The sequence below is a fragment of the Hyla sarda genome, chromosome 1, assembly GCF_029499605.1.
Source record: "Hyla sarda isolate aHylSar1 chromosome 1, aHylSar1.hap1, whole genome shotgun sequence".
Classification (NCBI taxonomy): Eukaryota; Metazoa; Chordata; class Amphibia; order Anura; family Hylidae; genus Hyla; species Hyla sarda.
The window spans coordinates 365,369,437-365,389,094 of NC_079189.1; positions in this window are offsets into that span (position 1 = coordinate 365,369,437).

Genomic DNA, 19,658 nt, shown 5'->3' on the forward strand with positions numbered 1-19,658 from the left:
CAATGATAATCTCCCTCGATCTGAGGCTCCACCCAAGATCTCACCGCGTGGTGTCAAAATGATCACGAGAATGGTGAGCAAAAATCCCAGAACCACACAGGGCGACCTAGTGAATGACCTGCAGAGAGCTGGGACCAAAGAAACAAAGGCTATCATCAGTAACACACTACGACAAAAGGGACCCAAATCATGCAGTGCCAGCCATGTCCCCCTACTTAAGCCAGTACATGTCCGGGCCTGTCTGAAGTTTGCTAGAGAGCATTTGGATGATCCAGAAGAGTATTGGGAGAATGTCATATGGTCAGATGAAACCAAAGTAGAACTTTTTGGTAAAAACTCAACTTGTCATGTTTGGAGGAGAAAGAATGCTGAGTTGCATCAAAAGAACACCATACCTTCTGTGAAGCATGGGTTTGGAAACATCATGCTTTGGGGCTGTTTTTCTGCTAAGGGACCAGGATGACTGATCTGTGTAAAGGAAAGAATGAATGGGGCCATGTATTGTGAGATTTTGAGTGAAAACCTCCTTCCATCAGCAAGGGCTTCAAAGATGAAACATGGTATGTTTCAGCATGAAAATGATCCCAAACACACCGCCCGAGCAACAAAGGAGTGGCTTCGTAAGAAGCATTTCAAGGTTCTGGAGTGGCCTAGCCAGTCTCCAGATCTCAACCCCATAGAAAACATTTGAAGGGAGTTTAAAGTCCGTGTTGCCCAGTGACAGCCCCAAAACATCACTGCTCTAGAGGAGATCTGCATGGAGAAATGGGCCAAAATACCAGCAACAGTGTGTGAAAACCTTGTGAAGACTTACAGAAAACGTTTGACCTCTGTCATTGCCAACAGAGGTTATATAACAAAGTATTGAGATGAACTTTTGTTATTGACCAAATACTTATTTTCCACCATAATTTGCTAATAAATTCTTTAAAAATCAGACAATGTGGATTTTTTTTCTCATTATGTCTCTCATAGTTGAGGTATACCATGATGAAAATTACAGGCCTCTCTGTCTTTTTAAGTGGGAGAACTTGAACAATTGGTGGCTAAATACTTTTTTGTCCTACTGTTTATTTTGTCCTCTGCATCTGTTGGGGTAACTCCATCGACCACACATTTCTTTACCCCTGATTTCCTGAGGCTGTAAATGGGAGGCATGAAGGAGCTATAGAGGGGAATTTATCAAAACCTGTGCAAAAAGAAATGTGGTTCAGTGGCCCATAGCAACCAATCAGATTGCATCTTTAATTTTTATTTTTTAAAGGCCTTTTTTTTTTGCCTTGCACAGGTTTTGATAACTCTTCCACTTTGTCTCTTAAGCAGCCTCTGCCTGAGTCTAGACCTCCTATCCCAAAACTTTCTTGAGAATTGTGTCAAGAGTAGGCCACAATCCTAATAATTATTGGAAGTGTCAGCTATAAACCATGTAACTTGTTGAAAGAGAGAATGGGAGGATAGGCGTACCCATAGACCTGGCTACACAAGATGAGGCAATCTTTGGCCTTAGGCATGGTTGACAAAGTTTCCCAAGAAGCCATAAACATCATGATTGAATTTCCTGGCATACCAGAATTTTAATTTCGTACATACGGCAAGGCTGCACCCTCCCTGAGAATCTATTCCTTACAATTTTGAGTAGTTTCTTTTTCAAGAACATCGCACATTTGCGGACACAACTTTTCTCTTCAGTCTTAGCAAGGGCATCTTTGTTTCCTTATCAAGAGAAGGGAAAAAGAAAATCACAACAGGGCTTCCAACTAAAGGCTAAACCCCATAACAGGGACACTTACTGGGCTGGGGTTCGCAATTTGCTCCACAGATTTCTAGCAAGTGGAACCTTCTACTCAGGCATAGTAAGCAACAGATGAGTAGTCCTATTTTAGCCAAGCAGACCAGATGACCTTTAAAGCTCAACAGCAATTCAACAGAGAAGTTTGTGTAGCAGGAAAGCTGTCTGGTTTAAATTTCCCACCAGGAGGAGCTCTGGCATTATAGAACAATCAGACCTATTGGTGGAGGGGAGTACCAATCGCCTAGAGGCATAGCCGAAGGCCTCGCCGTATAAAACAATAAGTCTACATGTGTCCTGAAAGTGGGCTGTCGTTGCAAGGCACCCACACAAGGAATAATTCCCAGCACTAAACCAGTGTAGGCTACAACATGACCAGACATCACAAGTTGTCCTATGCCAAGCAACCTGACGTAAGCCACACACTCACATACGATAATTGTAATATGGTAGCCATCTCGTCTTAGAAGCTATACTTCAGGGATGAGCGCAAGGTAGAAGTGAATGAACAGAATGTTAGAAATCTTTGCTATTTTATTAAAAGGGAAAGACTAAACTGACATAAGTATTAAGAGCCTTTACTTGAAGCACCCTTGGCCATAACAACAGTCTTGGCAAGGTTTGTACAACTGGATTTGTGGATCGTCTGCCATTCTTTTGTGCAGATCCTTTCAAACTCTGTCAGGTTGTATGGGGTTTGTCTGTGGATGTCCATTTTCAGGTCTCTCCAGAAATACTTGATGCGGTTCAAGGCTCTGGCTGGGCCAACTCTAGGACATTCACAGATTTGACCCAAAGCCACTCATTTGTTGTCTTAGCTGTGTACTTAGGATTACTGTCTTTTTGGAAGGTGAATTTTTGGCCCAGTCTAAGGTCTGGATCAGGTTTTCCTATAACCTTTTCCAGTCTCCCAGTCTCAGCTGCATGAAAACATCACACAGCATGATGTTCCACCATCATGCTCAACAGTAGGGATGGTATCGGGCAGATGATGAGCAGTGCTGCTTAGAGCTTAGGCCAAAAAGTTCAATCTTAGGTTCATTTGACCAAATAATCTTCTCCTTTAGGTGATTTTTTTGCAAACTGCTGACGGACTTTTATGTGTCTTATTGAGGAGAGGCTTCTTTCTGCCATAAAGCCCAGATTGGTGTAGTTCTGCAGTGATGTTGACCTTCTGGAGGTTTCTGAACACAGGATTATTTGAGTGACCATTGGGTTTTTGGACACCTCTCTTACCAAAGTCTGTCTCCCTTTATTACTTAGTTTGGTGGATACATAACGGTATAATAGAGAAAATGTTCAACACTAAGGTGTAAAATCTTCAATGCCAAGGCTTTATTAGAAACTGCAATTCTCCAACATGTAAACGACACTGACACAGACCTCTAATGCGTTCACGCTTGATGCGCTTAATCATAGGATACATAACGATAGTAGTTTTCTACAGGTCATTTACATGTATTGGGGGAATTTACTATTACTGTCTAGTTTGGCAAATTGTCTCAGACTATTTGATAAATCTGGCACATCTATGGACTATATAGTTCAATGGTAGGCAACCTTTCGGTAGTGCTGTGCAGGTCAAGGATTATTTTCAGAATTCTCCCTTTATATTGTCCTTGCTGTAAGGACCTTGCAGTGCAATACAGAGTACAATACAGAATGAGAGGATTTCCTACAACAGTCATTATAGTTTTTGGTAAGAGCACAGACAACCATTTTAATCCAGACCTGCATAATACAGACCCCCAGTATTACCTTAACCCTCCCGCATAATACGAACCCCAGTTTCACCCTTAGCATGCATAAAACCAACCCCAGAATTATACCCACTGGATAATATAGTCCCCAGAATGACATCTTCTCTGACATGAGTTGTTCACTTTTCCTTTTCTTCTCCATCTGGTCCGGATCTTCACAAAGACTTCTTCTAGCTATGACTTTTCTCTGCATAATCTGACAGACACAAATTTTAGTCTCCTTATTTCAGCACCATTCCCACCTCTATATAGACTCCTCTTCAATATTGCCTTACATAATAATAGTGCCTACACTGTGCCCCCATACACAGATATAGCCAAAAGCATGCGGGCACTGCTCCCGCTCAAGTGTGCATCCCCACCCCCATGCACGCACACATGCACATCCTTTACACATGTGCGCACAGCACCCACACATGCGTGCAGAGTCCCCATATTTACATATACTGCCCCCCATACACAGCCGCTATATAAGTAAATACCCTAATTATCCAGTGCTGACTGTTGCCAACTGCTTTGCTCCTCTATTGCGGATGCTGGGCAGGGAGAGGGAGGGACAAGTTGGCAGACGTCACTGGCCTGTGCCTTTTAGCGGTAGCTGCTGGTAACTGACGCGCCACGAGCAGACACATCTGATACAAGCAATCAGTGCTGTTATAGAGTTGTAGCATCCCCGGAAAGTTAGCAACTGTGCTTTCCGTTCAGGGCTTCCTCATGTGCCACTCAAATACACTCTGCATGCCATGGGTTGCCTATTCTATGTTTAGACCAAATATTATATTATAATGTGGTGCATTTTTGGTACATTTAAGCCTGGTCCCTTTCAGTGACTCCATGCTCCATTTCCAATAAGTGTTTAAAAAATATGCGATGCAAGTCATGTAACCCATTTGTTTGGTGCAAATTTCACCATTTGCAATAGTAAATCTGACCCATATTTTTTTTTGCTACAATCTGACATTTTTATTCTGATTGTATTGTAGTATAAATCATTATGAGTAAGCCCACCTTAACATAGGGAACCTTACTTAATATATAGCATAGTATGTATGCACAGTCTTGTCTAAAGTATTATCTAATATGCAAATCTGTGAGGATTCCTGTTCCTTAGTTCACTGTAATATCAATAAAGGAGATCTGCAGTCTTAGACACTTATTCCCTATCCGCAGGACGCTGTAGTCGGCACGCTCCCTCCATGTATCTCTATGGGAGAGGCGGAGATGCAGCATTTGTGCCTCTACTATAGAGCTGTATGGAGGGGGCGTGTCGTTGACCTCACTGTGGTTGATGACACGCGCATTAACCGCACAGAGCAGTGGCAATGCCAGGTCCCTGTTGCTGATCTGAGCGCGCTTCGTACCTGCTGAGTCCCGGTTGCTATCAGCAACCAGGACCCGCGGCTAATACCGGACATCGCCAATTGGGCTGATGTCCGGTATTAACCCTTCACTGGGAGAAAATTTTGCCGGTAGGCTCAGCAGAGCTGTTCCGGACTGCCGCGGTGGACTCATGGCATCCCGAACAGCTGAGAGGACAGCGGGAGGCGCCTTACCTTGCTCCTCGCTGTCCGATCGTCGCTCCATTGCTCCAAGCCTGAGATCCAGGCTGGAACAATCGAACACAGATTACACTGATCAATGCTATGCTTGTGAAATGATTGATGTCATTACAAAGAATAACAGGTGGCACAAAAAACAAGTGATGTGGTCCTTAAGGGGTTAAATACTCAATATCAATAAATGGTTTATCGAATTATGTATCGAAATGCTGTTATTCTCTACATAAGAACGTGAAATGTGTGCAGCAGAAGATTTTTTAGTCTCTTCATTGAAATAATAATTTACAAAACTGTTGTAAAAATACTGTCATATAATCTTTCCCAGTTACAATTATTGATTTATTATTACAGCTTTTATTGTAACATACAATGTAAATATAGAAAATACATACGGACATGGTATACTAATATTTACATAACAAAAGGCTATATCGTGGTGGTTAATAACAACTATTATCATATTATGATGATGATTATTACTATTATTATGTACTTAACTGGGTTTGTGTTCTGGAGGGCCTCTGAGGATTAAACCATAGGAGATTTTTTCCTGCTGTGGTTAGTATTATACAGAAAATTAATTTCCTCATAGTCATATGATGGGATGTTCATGAGTAGGATTTTTTTTTTTTAGCTGACACAGGCTTTTAAATGGAGTCTGCCAGCTATATATGCAAACAACAGTGGATAGCTGTTAGGGATAAAAAGCACGCTGTATTTTTATTGGAGCTGATGGTGGTTACTAAACTTTCAAAATCACCTTTTTATTTGCCAGACAAGTGTCAAAGAGGTGGACCTGAGCGCTCAAGGGCCACACTCTGGAATGCTGCCTTAAATGACCTGACCTCACTGATTGTTTTTATACCCTAACAGCTATCCAACATTGCCCGCAGCTCACAGCAGCAAATACAGCTACAAATACAAGTACATCAATTTAAAGGGAATCTGAAACCTCATATTTATGATATGACCTGTCAGGCTATTATCAAACATCCCTGTCTTTGTGTTGCTGGATTTGTCACAACTAATAAAATGATGATTATTAAGGAAGTAGGGCCAAACTGCTTAAGTGCCGCAGCATTGTTCACCTCCAGGGTTCCCCGCTGGATCTGCACTATATAATATGTCAGGAATAATAGGTCCATTGCTAAATTCACTATTAGTGCGGCTGGATTCACTTCTTGACCTGCTCTGCCAGCCAATAAGGCATTCGTCGCTTATTATCACATGCAACAGACTCATTGCATTAATGGGGTATTCTATCAGGGACATTTAAATGTCCGATAGATGCAGGACCACCTCTGAGAGCCACACCTAGTGTTTATTACCTTGTGCATTCCTTAAAAGGTTTTTCCAGGAAAAGAAAAATTGCTTTGTGGCTGGAGGCGGTGTAAACATACCAGGGGAAATTTACCAAGTATAGAAATTTATAGCATAGATTTCCGCTATAATTCACAGCAGTTACTTGAGTGACCTATAGTAAATCTGCTAGGCCGTAGAGGATTGCCCCCTTTAAAACAAAGGCCAGCCCACTATATTCAATGTAGTGGGGGCAACATAAGTCTGCTGAAAAGCTGGAAATTATTGCACAAATGAACTTTTTGCAGAAATGTACAACTTTTTTAAGCCTAGACCAAGCATTAACTGAATGATACAGTGGAGCAAAAAAGTATTTAGTCAGCCACCAATTGTGCAAGTTCTCCCACTTAAAAATATGAGAGACCTGTAATTTTCATCATAGGTATACCTCAACTATGAGAGACATAATAAGCAAAAAAATCCATGAAATCACATTGTCTGATTTTTAAAGAATTTATTTGCAAATTATGGTGGAAAATAAGTATTTGGTCACCTACAAACAAGTAAGATTTCTGGCTCTCACAGACCTGTAACTTCTTCTTTAAGAATCTCCTCTGTCCTCCATTCGTTACCTGTATTAATGGCACCTGTTTGAACTTGTTATCAGTATAAAAGACACCTGTCCACAACCTCAAACAGTCATACTCCAAACTCCACTATGGCCAAGACCATAGAGCTGTCAAATCAGCAAGGGAATAACCTTCAGAGAGCTGGGACCAAAGTAACAAGACTACCATCAGTAACACACTACGCTGCCAGGGACTCAAATCATGCAGTGAAAACCTCCTTCCATCAGCAAGGGCATTGAAGATGAAATGTGGCTGGATCTTTCAGCATGACAATGATTCCAAACACACCGCCCGGGCAACAAAGGAGTGGCTTCGTAAAAAGCATTTTAAGGTCCTGGAGTGGCCTAGCCAGTCTCCAGATCTCAACCCCATAGAAAACCTTTGGAGGGAGTTGAAAGTCCATGTTGCCCAGCGACAGCCTCAAAACATCACTGCTCTAGAGGAGATCTGCATGGAGAAATGGGCCAAAATACCAGCAACAGTATGTGAAAACCTTGTGAAGACTTACAGAAAACGTTTGACCTCTGTCATTGCCAAAAAAGGGTATATAACAAAGTATTGAGATGAACTTTTGTTATTGACCAAATACTTATTTTCCACCATAATTTGCAAATAAATTCTTTAAAAATCAGACAATGGGCCTCATTTACTAAGCTGAAACCGACCAGTTTTTGTCTGGTTATTTTGCCTGAGAAATGTCTGACACATGTCTGCGCCAGTGTGTGACAGTGTGCGCCTGAAAAATCCGACAAACCCGAAAAAGGGGCGTGGGATGTCGCAAAAGGGGGCGTGGTTGACCAAAAGGGGGCGTGGTTTCACAACTCGACCGATTTACTATGGAATTCACTAAAAATCCTGTGGGTAAATGGCTGGAAATATCGACCTTGAAAAAGCTGGTCAGAAAATGTTCCCGACTTTTCCCAAAAGTAAATAGAGAGGAATCCTGCATGTCTGAAACAACTTTTCCCACAAGTAAAAACCCGACAATCTTAGTAAATGAGGCCCAATGTGATTTTATGGATTTTTTTTTCTTTTCATTATGTTTCTGAGATTTTTGCTCACCATTCTTGTGATCATTTTGACACCACAGGGTGAGATCTTGCGTGGAGCCCAAGATCTAGAGATCTTGTATGTCTTCCATTTTCTAATAATTGCTCCCACAGTTGATTTCTTCACACCAAGCTGCTTGCCTATTGCAGATTCAGTCTGCCCAGCCTGGTGCAGGTCTACAATTTTGTTTCTGGTGTCCTTCGACAGCTCTTTGGTCTTGACCATAGTGGAGTTTGGAGTATGACTGTTTGAGGTTGTGGACAGGTGTCTTTTATACTGATAACAAGTTCAAACAGGTGCCATTAATACAGGTAACAAGTGGAGGACAGAAGAGACTCTTAATGAAGTTACAGGTCTGTGAAAGCCAGAAATCTTGCTTGTTTGTAGGTGGCCAAATACTTATTTTCCACCATAATTTGTGAATAAATTCTTTAAAAATCAGACAATGTGATTTCATGGATTTTTTTTCTTTTCATTATGTCTCTCATAGTTGAGGTATACCTATGATGAAAATTAATTTTTAAAGGGAACCAATCATCAGATTTTACCCTATATAACGCTTGGTAAAGCGTTATATAGGGTAAAATCTTTATTTTTCACCATCCCCTGGGGATGCTCCTGCCCCCAGGGATGGTGAAGATATGAAGTTATAGTGGAAGAACTTGCACAATTGGTGGCTGACTAAATACTTTTTTGCCCCACTGTATATTCCCCCACTATACTCACCTCCTCCAGCCCAACACTCCCGGTCCTCCACTGATCTCCACTTCTTCTGTCATCTTGGCCCCGCAGGACCTGCCCACTCAGCCAGTCAGTGGACGCAGCAGTGTCTGCCTCAGTCAAATTTGGCTGAGAAGACAGGTGCTGTGGGGTCAGAACAACACAGGAACTGAGAAGAAACGGATACCAGCGGAGGACCGTGAGTGTCGTCAAGGCAGCTGCAGGGGACTCGAAAAGGTAAATATATTATGTTTACTATGTTTTAATGACCCCCTCTGCCAAGGAGCAAATCTTTCTTCACTTTAATCTTGTCTGTACCAAATAATTTATTTTCTTAGATCAGGCAATGTATTTTTTTAGTTCTGTTATCTGCTGGTGATGTTTATAATCCCATTTCAACCACATTTTCTTTTTTTAGCTGACTTGACAGGAACACAGAATTCTGATCTGTTGCCAAAGTCCATCCTTGACTGCAAGAATAAGTGATGTGTAGGGACGTGCATCACTGGCGAAGTAATGGTAGTCTGTTTATTTTGTTGCACACTTTTTTTCATCATTATTACATCACTTGGATATCTTCGATCACAGATATTGAGATTAGGAGAATATTGCTTGTTCCTGCAATACATCAGTGATAAAAAGTCAGGAGAAAACTGCATGTTGAGATTTATTGATCTAATGCCTTCAGGTGGCACCCACTAGACTGCAGTGTGTTCAGGCTTTCATGCCGCCGGACCAAGTTTTATGCTCCACTCCCTGCTATCTGCTCTGGACTTCCTCTGACCACTGTCATGCTGCGTCCCCATGGCTGCAGCTCCTGGTCTGCCCTCTGCAACTTAAAGGGGTACTCTGCCCCTAGACATCTTATCCCCTATCAAAAGGACAATCTCTGGGCTGGCACTATGTATGGGAGGGGTGTGTGATGGCTGTGTACTTCTGCTCCACAGCCATCATTTCTCCTCCCATAGAAATGAATGGAGGGGACTTGGCGTGATGTCACGAATCCCGAAGCCATATATGTGTCCCAGCGGCCGGACCCCCCGCAATAAGACATCTTATCCCCTATTCTTTGGATAGGGACAGATGTCTAGGGGCAGAACGCCCTTTTAAAGGGATAATGCATGCTTCACTAATATGTCCTCCACCTATCCCTGCCTGGCATTACTAATTTAAGGCTGTTTGGCCCAGGCACCTGTGTCTGAGCAATATTGAGGTTTTGCCACAGCAAAGAGATGTATTACTGATCTGTTATCCTGTTTCTGACCTGTGCCTGTTTACCTGCCTCTGCCTGAACCTAGTGTACCTCGCTCACTCTCCTGTGCATGACACGGATTATCAACACTGAACCCCAGATTGTATCTAGTCAGAGATTCATCCTCCTGCTACTAGAACAGACATCTATATCTTGAGGCCCTTTAACCATTGCTGGGTTGAATCTTCTTTTGCTACTGACTGTTTAACTGTGGACTGTGCTGTTTCTCTGCTATAACTACCAGGCTGCTGAGATGTTGCACCAGCCTTACCTCTGCCTTTATCCCCAGTGCATGGCTTTGTGGCTGTTTAGCCCAATGGGGTAGCCATTACCTATACAGGGACCACTCCAACCTGTTACACTCTAGCAGCAGAAGTCCAGCTTCTGCATCCTCGAGTGGTATAAAGAGTGGATACCTAGAGGATAATTTGACTCTGCATCAACACTTGGGGCATTACAATTGATTAACCCCTTGGGGATGGAGCCCATTATGACCCTAAGGATGGGAGCATTTTTTTTTTTCAAATCTGACCTCACTTTATGCATTAATAACTCTGGGATGCTTTTACTTATAAATTTGATTCCGAGATTGTTTATTCGTGACATATTCTACTTTATGTTAGTGGTTAATTTTCTTCGATACTTGCATCATTTCTTGGTGAAAAATTAGAAAATTTTGCATTTTTTAACTTTGAAGCTCTCTGCATGTAAAGAAAAGGGACATGTCAAATAAATGATATATTGATTCACATATACAATATGTTAACTTTATGTTGACATCATAAAGGTGACATGTTTTTACTTTTTGAAGACATCAGAGGGCTTCAAATTATAGCAGCAATTTTTCACGAAAATTTCAAAATCAGAATTTTTCAGGGACCAGTTCAGTTTTGAAGTAAATATGAGGGTCTTTATAGTGGTCTCCAAACTGTGCCACTTCAGATGTTGCAAAACTACAACTCCCAGCATGCGCAGACATACAGTGGATGCTGAAAGTTGTAGTTTTGCAACATCTGGAGGACCACAGTTTGGAGACCACTACACAGTGGTCTCCAAACTGAGGCCCTCCAGATGTTGCAAAACTACAACTCCCAGCATGCCCAGACAGCCTTTGGCTGTCTGGGCATGCTGGGAGTTGTAGTTTTGCAACTTTCAGAAGGCCACAGTGAAGATTACTTACCAGCGATCTTCACTGCAGCCTCCTCCACTGCCATACTTTCTGGCCTGTATCCTCCTGCTGCCGCCCTACGTCTCTGCCGCTCCGATGCTGCCGCTGCTCCGGTAAGCCGGCCATGTAAACCCCCCCCCCCCCCCGCTCTGCCCGAACTTCAATTGGTGGGCAGAGCAGGGGAAATGAACTTTAAACCCTCCCCCCCGCCCCCAACTGCCATTGGTCGGTAAGTCCTGATCGACCAATGGCAGGGGATAGGAGGAGGAGAGGATATGGGAGGGGGCGTGACCCCTCACATAGCCTTGCATTGAGGGGCGGGGTGTGACATGGTGTGACATGGTGTCCCGGTGGTCGAGATGGACTCCAGAGGACCTCCAGCGGTTCTGGAAGCCACTACAGGTGGATGCTGCATGGTAGATCCCGGGGGTCCCCAGCAGCGGGACCCCGGCGATCTGACATCTTACCCCCTATCCTTTGGATAGGGGATAAGATGTCTAGGGGCGGAGTACCCCTTTAAAGAGACTTTAAAACTGATACCACAGAGACTGTTAGCCCATCAGTTCTCTAATTTATGTATACATAGTTGTTCATAGTGTTTATAGAGTCTTGCACTTTACAAGTTTTACTTTTATTTTTTCCTAACCACTATCTTATCCTCCACCCAACCACTTCACCAAGGCTGACATATTTCAAGCAGGTGAGTATGCAGTGTCCCACTGAAATCCTTGCATGACCTTTTAGGGTGTGGTTGAGTGTTGTATATTATAACTATACTGTACCATGTATGACTGTGAGCGGCGAGGGAGTTAACACACATACACGGGACCTTTTAGGGTGTGGTTGAGTGTTGTATTTTGTAACTATACTGTACTATGTATGACTGTGAGCGGTGAGGGAGTTAACACACATACACAGGACCTTTTAGGGTGTGGTTGAGTGTTGTATTTTGTAACTATACTGTACTATGTATGACTGTGAGCGGTGAGGGAGTTAACACACACATAAACACTGCTATGAACCATCCAGAGGAAAAGAAAGAGCTTGCTTTTGTCCAACCTCACAGGAACAGGAATGTTAGTTAGAAGTAATGTGGGGTAGAGTGTGGAAGAGACAGCAGTGTGTACCAGCCTTTCTCCATGTATAAGTTCATACAATGTCAAGGACAACTTTGGGGCAGCATTTACTCCTCTTAATTCTGTGGTCTAGGGCACCAGTTCAACCTAGTTTGCATCCAAAACCACAAAGAGGAGAGGAGACAGGAGAAATACAGACTTTGGGGATAGTTTGCACAAGGGCTCCATAGTCAACACTAGGACCCAGTGGGCTTCTGGCCTGCCCAAGTATCCTGTGGCTAACAGGTCACAACCCAATAGGACTTGCATCCCACCTTGGGCATGTTAAAGGGGTATTCCAGGATTTTCTTTTATTTGACTATGCTACAGGGGCTGTAAAGTTTGTGTAGTTCATAATATAGTCTGTACCTGTGTTTGATGGTTTTCTCGCAATTCTTCTGTGATTTTCACCCCAATATTTATTTTTATCAGCATACAAAATGACTGTTGTCTCAGATGTTTCCTAGGTTGCAATGCGACCGAGACCTGACTCACTAGTCAGCTGATGACAGGGAGCCTGTCTGCTTCAATGGGTGGAGGGATCAATCTGCAACTATTGCAACAGCTGTAGGCACTCTGATTGAAAACCACAGGTCTTTTCAATGGATGCAGTTAATTTATGCTTCAATGGGTGGGGTGTCTGATGTGTGGGAAGGAGGAAAAGGGAATTATGGGATTTGTAGTCAAATAAAGGAAAACTGAAACAGGAAATACCAGTTCACAAAAAGCTAGCCACAGTATTATGGGAATCTCACAACATAGCCCTTTAGCCCCAAGACAAGCACAGATCCTTCCTAAGCATGTCCATTACTGTCTGCCAGGTACGTACTAAAATCACCTTATGCTGGATAACCCCTTTAAGTTCACAGGTGCCCTTCTCTGAGCTCTGTCATCCTCAAGAACTAAAAAAAGCTGTGAGCCAAGCCGTAATCTCCTGCTCCAGGGAGAAAAACAAAAGGGACCAGTGACATGAAGGGCTGGGGTAGAGAGGACCAGTTCCCATAGACACATCAACACTGTGGGTTACCCCAATCCTGTTCAAATGTGACAATTGTGCCTTCCTTGTGGATGGATCTTTTGCTAGCCTACAGTAAAGAACCTGAGTTATTCAAGTTAACTCCAGTGGAGAACGTTTAAAGTGTTTTTCCCTCTTGTATTGAAAACCATATGTGTTCTCACATACAGCCGTGGGTTTCCCCCTAATCCAGCAAATGTTTCACAGCTGTCAGTGGGCAAGTGATGTAGTCATTTAGTGTTGGATACTTTGCCAGTGATGAAGAGTAGTGAAGCCTGGGTTTTGTTTTGTCATGATATTAAAAGCCATCACTGTTAGTTCTTGATATTGTCAAGACTGAGGACTGGCATGAGCAAGATTATTTATATATGTAAACTCAATTGGGGAGATTTATCAAAACCTGTGCAGAGAAAAAGTTGACCCGTTGGCCATAGCAACCAATCAGATCGCTTCTTTCACTTTTGATAAGGCCTCTGCAAATAAAAGAAGCAATCTGATTGGTTGCTATGGGCAACTCAGCAACTTTTCCTCTGGACAGGTTTGATAAATCTCCCCCAATGTGTGCATGTTCCAGCATCACTTCCAAATGGCTAAAAGATATTTCCATTAAACTTGGGACACATGTTACTAATATGTCAACTAAAAATATAGGATAGGTTAATCAACCCTTACCCTTCCCATTTGCGAGGGTCGGGGTTTTTGTATAAAGTTCCATATAAGTCTATGGGCAATATACGTTACTGCATAACTTCCAAACGGCTGGAGATATCTCGATAATACTCGGTCACATGTTACTTATATGTCCACTAAAAATATAGGATAGTTAATTTAACCCTAACCCTATTTGCGAGGGTCTGGGTTTTCTTTTAAAGTCCCATACAAGTCGACAATCGGCTTACAATAGCTTCATGACAACTAGCCCTAGCTGAGGACAGGATATGAGGACGACATATGAGGATGATATATGAGGACAGGATATAGGGATGGGATTTGGGGTGAGGATGTGAGAACGGAATGCGAGGATGGGATATGAGGTGGGGATGTGAGGACGGGATATGGGGTCGGGATATGAGGTCGAAATATGAGGTGGGGATATGGGGACAAGATATGACGTTGAGATATTAGGATGGGATATGAGGACGAGTTATGAGGGAGAAGGAATGATTAAGCACAAACTTGACATGTTTGCTTAACCCCTTAAGGACCAAGCGTTTTTCTTTCGTTTTTTTGCTCCTTACATTTTAAAAATCATAACCCTTTCAATTTTGCACCCCAAAATTTTTTTGCACCACCAATTCTACTTTGTAATGACATTAGTCATTTTACCCAAAAATCTATGGCGAAACGCAAAAAAAAATCATTGTGCGACAAAATTGAAGAAAAAACGCCATTTTGTAATTTTTGGGGGCTTCCGTTTCTATATAGTCCATTTTTGGGTAAAAATTGCTCCTTCTCTTTATTCTGTACGTCCATACGTTTAAAATGATACCCTACTTATATAGGTTTGTTATTGTCGTACTTCTGTAAAAAATCATAACTGCATGCACGAAAATTCATACGTTTAAAATTGTCATCTTCTGACCCCTATAACTTTTTTATTTTTCCACGAACGGGTGGTATGAGGGCTAATTTTTCTGCGCCATGATCTGAAGTTTTAATCGGTACCATTGTTGTTTGATTGGACTTTTTGATTGCTTTTTATACATTTTTTATGGTATAAAAAGTGACCAAAAATACGCTATTTTAGACTTTGAATTTTTTTTGCATGTACGCTATTGACCGTGTGGTTTAATTAACGATATATATTTTTATTGTTCGGACATTTACGCACGTGGCGATACCACATGTTTGTTTTTATTTTTATTTACACACTTTTTTTTTTATGTGAAAAAGGGGGTGATTCTGATTTTTATTCGGAAAGGGATTAAATCACATTTATTAACTTTTTTTTTTTTATTACTTTTTTTTATGCAGTGTTATAGCCCCCTCTAGTGGCTATAAAACTGCATGCACCGATCTCTTACACTGTTCAATGCATTGCCATAGGAATGCATTGATCAGTGTTTTCTGCGCTTAATTGCTCAAGCCTCCCAAAATTTTTTACCCCGTATGGAAATACCCCATATGTGGATGTAAAGTGCTCTGCGGGCGAACTACAATGCTCAGAAGAGAAGGAGCACCATTGAGCTTTTGGAGAGAGAATTTGTTTGGAATTGAAATCGGGGGCCATGTGCGTTTACAACCCCCCCCCCAGTAGTGCCAGAACAGTAGACCCCCCACATGTGACCCCATTTTGTAAACAACACCCCTCACGAAATGTAATAAGGGGTGCAGTGAGCATTTACACCCCACTGGTGTTTGACAGATCTTTGGAACAGTGGGCTGTGCAAATGAAAAATAAAATGTTTCATTTTCTGTCAGACACCTGTGGGTGTAAATGCTCACTGCACCTCTTATTACATTCCATGAGGGGTGTAGCTTCCAAAATGGGGTCACATGTGGGGGGGGGTCCACTGTTCTGGCACTATGGGGGATTTGTAAATGCACATGGCCTTCAATTCCAGACACACTCTCTCTCCAAATGCCCAATGACGCTCCTTCTCTTCTGAGCATTGTAGTTCGCCCACAGAACACTTTATATCCACATGTGGGGTTTTTCCATACTCAGAAGAAATGGGGTTACAGATATTGGGGGGCTTTTTTTTTCCTATTACCCCTTGTGAAAATGAGAAATTTGAGATAACTCCAGCATTTTAGTGAAAAAAATAAAACATTTTCATTTTCACTTCCAACTTTAACGAAAATTCCAAAATGGGGCCACATGTGAGTGTTTTTTTGGGGGGTTTGTGTCAGAACTGCTGTAAAGATCAGCCACCCCTGTGAAAATCACCTCAAATGTACATGGTGCGCTCTAAATCCTGAGCCCTGCTGTGCACCTGCAGAGCACTTTACGTCCACATATGGGGTATTTCCGTACAAATTTTGGGGGTCTTTTTTTCCTTTTACTTCTTGTGAAAATGAAAAGTATGGGGCAACACCAGCATGTTAGTGTAAAAATTAAAAAAATTTTTTACAATAACATGCTGGAGTAGACCCCAACTTTACCTTTTTATAAGTGTAAAAGGAGAAAAAGCCCCCCAAAATTTGTTAGGTAATATCTCCCGAGTACGGAAATACCCCATATGTGGCCCTAAACTGTTGCCTTGAAATATGACAGGGCTCCAAAGTGAGAGAGCACCATGCGTATTTGAGGCCTAAATTAGGGATTTGCACAGGGGCAGACCCGGATGCAAGAATTAGACTTGCCTCCGATACCAAAATTACCCTACAGCAGTGTTTCTCAAATAGGGTGCCTCCAGCTGTTGCAAAACTCCTAGTATGCCTGGATAATCAATAGCCGTCCGGCAACACTGGGAGTTGTTTTGCAACACCTGGAGGCTCCGTTTTGGAAAGCATGCCGTACCAGATGTTTATTATTTTTATTGGGGGGGGGGGGGGTAACTGTTTAGGGGTATGTGTATATGTAGTGTTTAACTTTTTATTTTGTGTAGTGTAGTGTTTTTAGGGTACATTCACATGGGCAGGGGTTCACAGTGAGTTTACCGCTGGGAGTGTGAGCTGCAGCGGAAAATTTGCTGCATCTCAAACTTGCAGCGAGAAACTCACTGTAAACCCGCCCATGTGAATGTACCCTGGGGGCAAACCTCCAGCTGTTGCAAAATTACAACTCCCAGCACACCCTTTGGCTGTCCGTGCATGCTGGGGGTTGTAGTTATGCAACAGCTGGAGGCACACTGGTTGCAATACACTGAGCGTTTGTTACTTAAAGGGGTACTCCGGTGCTTAGACATCTTATCCCCTATCCAAAGGATAGGGGATAAGATGCCTGACCGCTGGAGTCCCGCCGCTGGGGACCCCCCGTGATCTTGCACACGGCACCCCGTTTGTAATCAGTCCCCGGAGCGTGTTCGCTCCGGGTCTGATTACGGGCGACCACAGGGTGGGCGGCGTGTGACGTCACACCTGCGCCCCCGTATGACATCAGGCTCCGCCCCTCAATGCAAGCCTATGGGAGGGGGCGTGATAGCTGTCACGCCCCCTCCCATAGGCATGCATTGAGGGGTGGAGCGTGATGTCACATGGGGGCGGAGGCGTGACTTCACACGCAGTCGGCCCTGTGGTTGCCCATAATCAGACCTGGAGCGAACACGCTCCGGGGACTGATTACAAACGGGGTGCCGCATGCAAGATCACGGGGGTTCCTAGCGGCGGGTCTCCCGCGGTCAGGCATGGTTTGTCAGTGCATGCTGGCAGTTATAGTTTTGCAACAGCTGGAGGCACCTGAGTGGGAAACACTGAGTTAGGAAACAGAAAATGTTTCCCAACCAGTGTGCCTCCAGTTGTTGCAAAACTACAGCTCCCAGCATGCCCAGACAGACTAAGGGCATGTTGGGAGTTGTAGTTATGCAACAACTGGAGGAGAACAGTTTGGAGACCACTGTGTAGTGGTGTCCAAACTGTAGCCGACCGCTGGGACTCCCTGCAATCTCTGTAACAGGACCCCAACTTTCTCAGTGAGGAGTGTAGTGTAGACAGCACACACTTAATTCATTTCTATGGAAGTGCCGATGATGCCCAAGCACTCTGGCCTTTTTGGCTCTCCCATAGAAATGAATCGAGCGTGTGCAGTCTGCAGCACATGCTCCTCACTGAGAGACGGGTGCCTTTCTGGAGATTGTGGGGGGCCCCAGACCCCTCCTGTGGATAGGGAATTAGTTAATTGTGGCTGAATTTCTCCTTTAAAGTGGTTTTCTGGGATTTTGTAACTGATGGCCTGTAACTTCAGCAGTTGATGGCTGCCGACATGCACCGTGTCCAGCTAATTACCTCTCCCTCCTCGCTGCAGATTCTGGACTTCCTCTGTACTGTCAAAGATGGCAACAGTTTTAACCCACCCAGCAGAGGCCATGCGCGTACTGTTTTTTTAAGGGTTCGGGTACATCCTAGATTCCTGCCCTCCTCCAAACCCTGCCTATTTAACCCTGCTCCACTTGTTCTTTTGTGCCTGAGCAACATTGTAGTTTACTACAACGAATGGGTCTGTCTGTTGTATACCAGTATTCATGTTTCCAGACTTGTTCCTATTATTCTGACTTTGTCTCTACCTGATCCCCCTGTACCTTGTGCCTTTCTGTCTATGACTGTTGACCATGCCTCTGTATTCTGAGCTAGCTAACACCTCCTTGCTGCTTCTGAGCTGCTCAGCTCTGTTATAATCTCCAACTCAGCTCTGCTACATTGGACTCTGTTTGCTACACTATTACATCTACAGTGTCAGCTCACCCTTACAGCCTGTATCTCCAGTACTTGGCACTGGGGCTTTCTGGCCTGCCTGGCCAGCTGCCACTTAACCAGGACCACTGCAGCTGAAGTCTAGCCTCTGCATCCTGAATGGGGATAAAGGGTGAAAACCAGGCGAATACTTAGACTCCACTCCCAAGTTTAGCCCAAAGCCAAATGGGTAAGTGGTCCAGACCTGTTGGGGTGTTCCATGGCCTATTCTCAGGATAAGCCATCAATATCTGTTCGGCAGAGCTGCTACACCAAGGTGTACAAAGTTAATACAGAGCTCTGTTAATTGTGTATTGGTCGTGTTATTGCAGGTCAGCTCCCATTCACTTCAAACCTAGTGCGGCCACTACACAATGTATGGAGATGGCTGCTTCTTGCTTTGTTGATTGTAAACTTTTTGCCAAAACCTACACAAGGCCATTAAAGGGCCCCTAGCATCTTATCCCCTATCCAAAGGATAGATATAAGGGATAAGCCCGTGTGATAAGATGTCAGATTGCGGGGGTCCCGCCGCTGGGGACCCCCGGGATCTCCGCTGCAGCATCCCGCTATCATTACTGCACAGAGCAAAATCGCTCCGTGCGTAATGACTGGTGATACAGGGGTCAGAGCATCGTGACTTCACAGCTCCACCCCTTGTGACGTCATGGCCCGCCCCCTTAAAGGGGTACTCCGGTGGGATTTTTTTTAATCAACTGGTGCCAGAAAATTAAACAGATTTGTAATTTACTTCTATTTAAAAATCTTAATCCTTCCATTACTTTTTAGCTGCTGAATACTACAGAGGAAATGATTTTCTTTTTGGAACACAGAGCTCTCTGCTGACATCATGACTACAGCGCTCTTTGCTGACTTCTCTGTCCATATTAAGAACTGTCCAGAGTAGGAGAAAATCCCCATAGAAAACATATGCTGCTCTGGACAGTTCCTAAAATGGACAGAGATGTCAG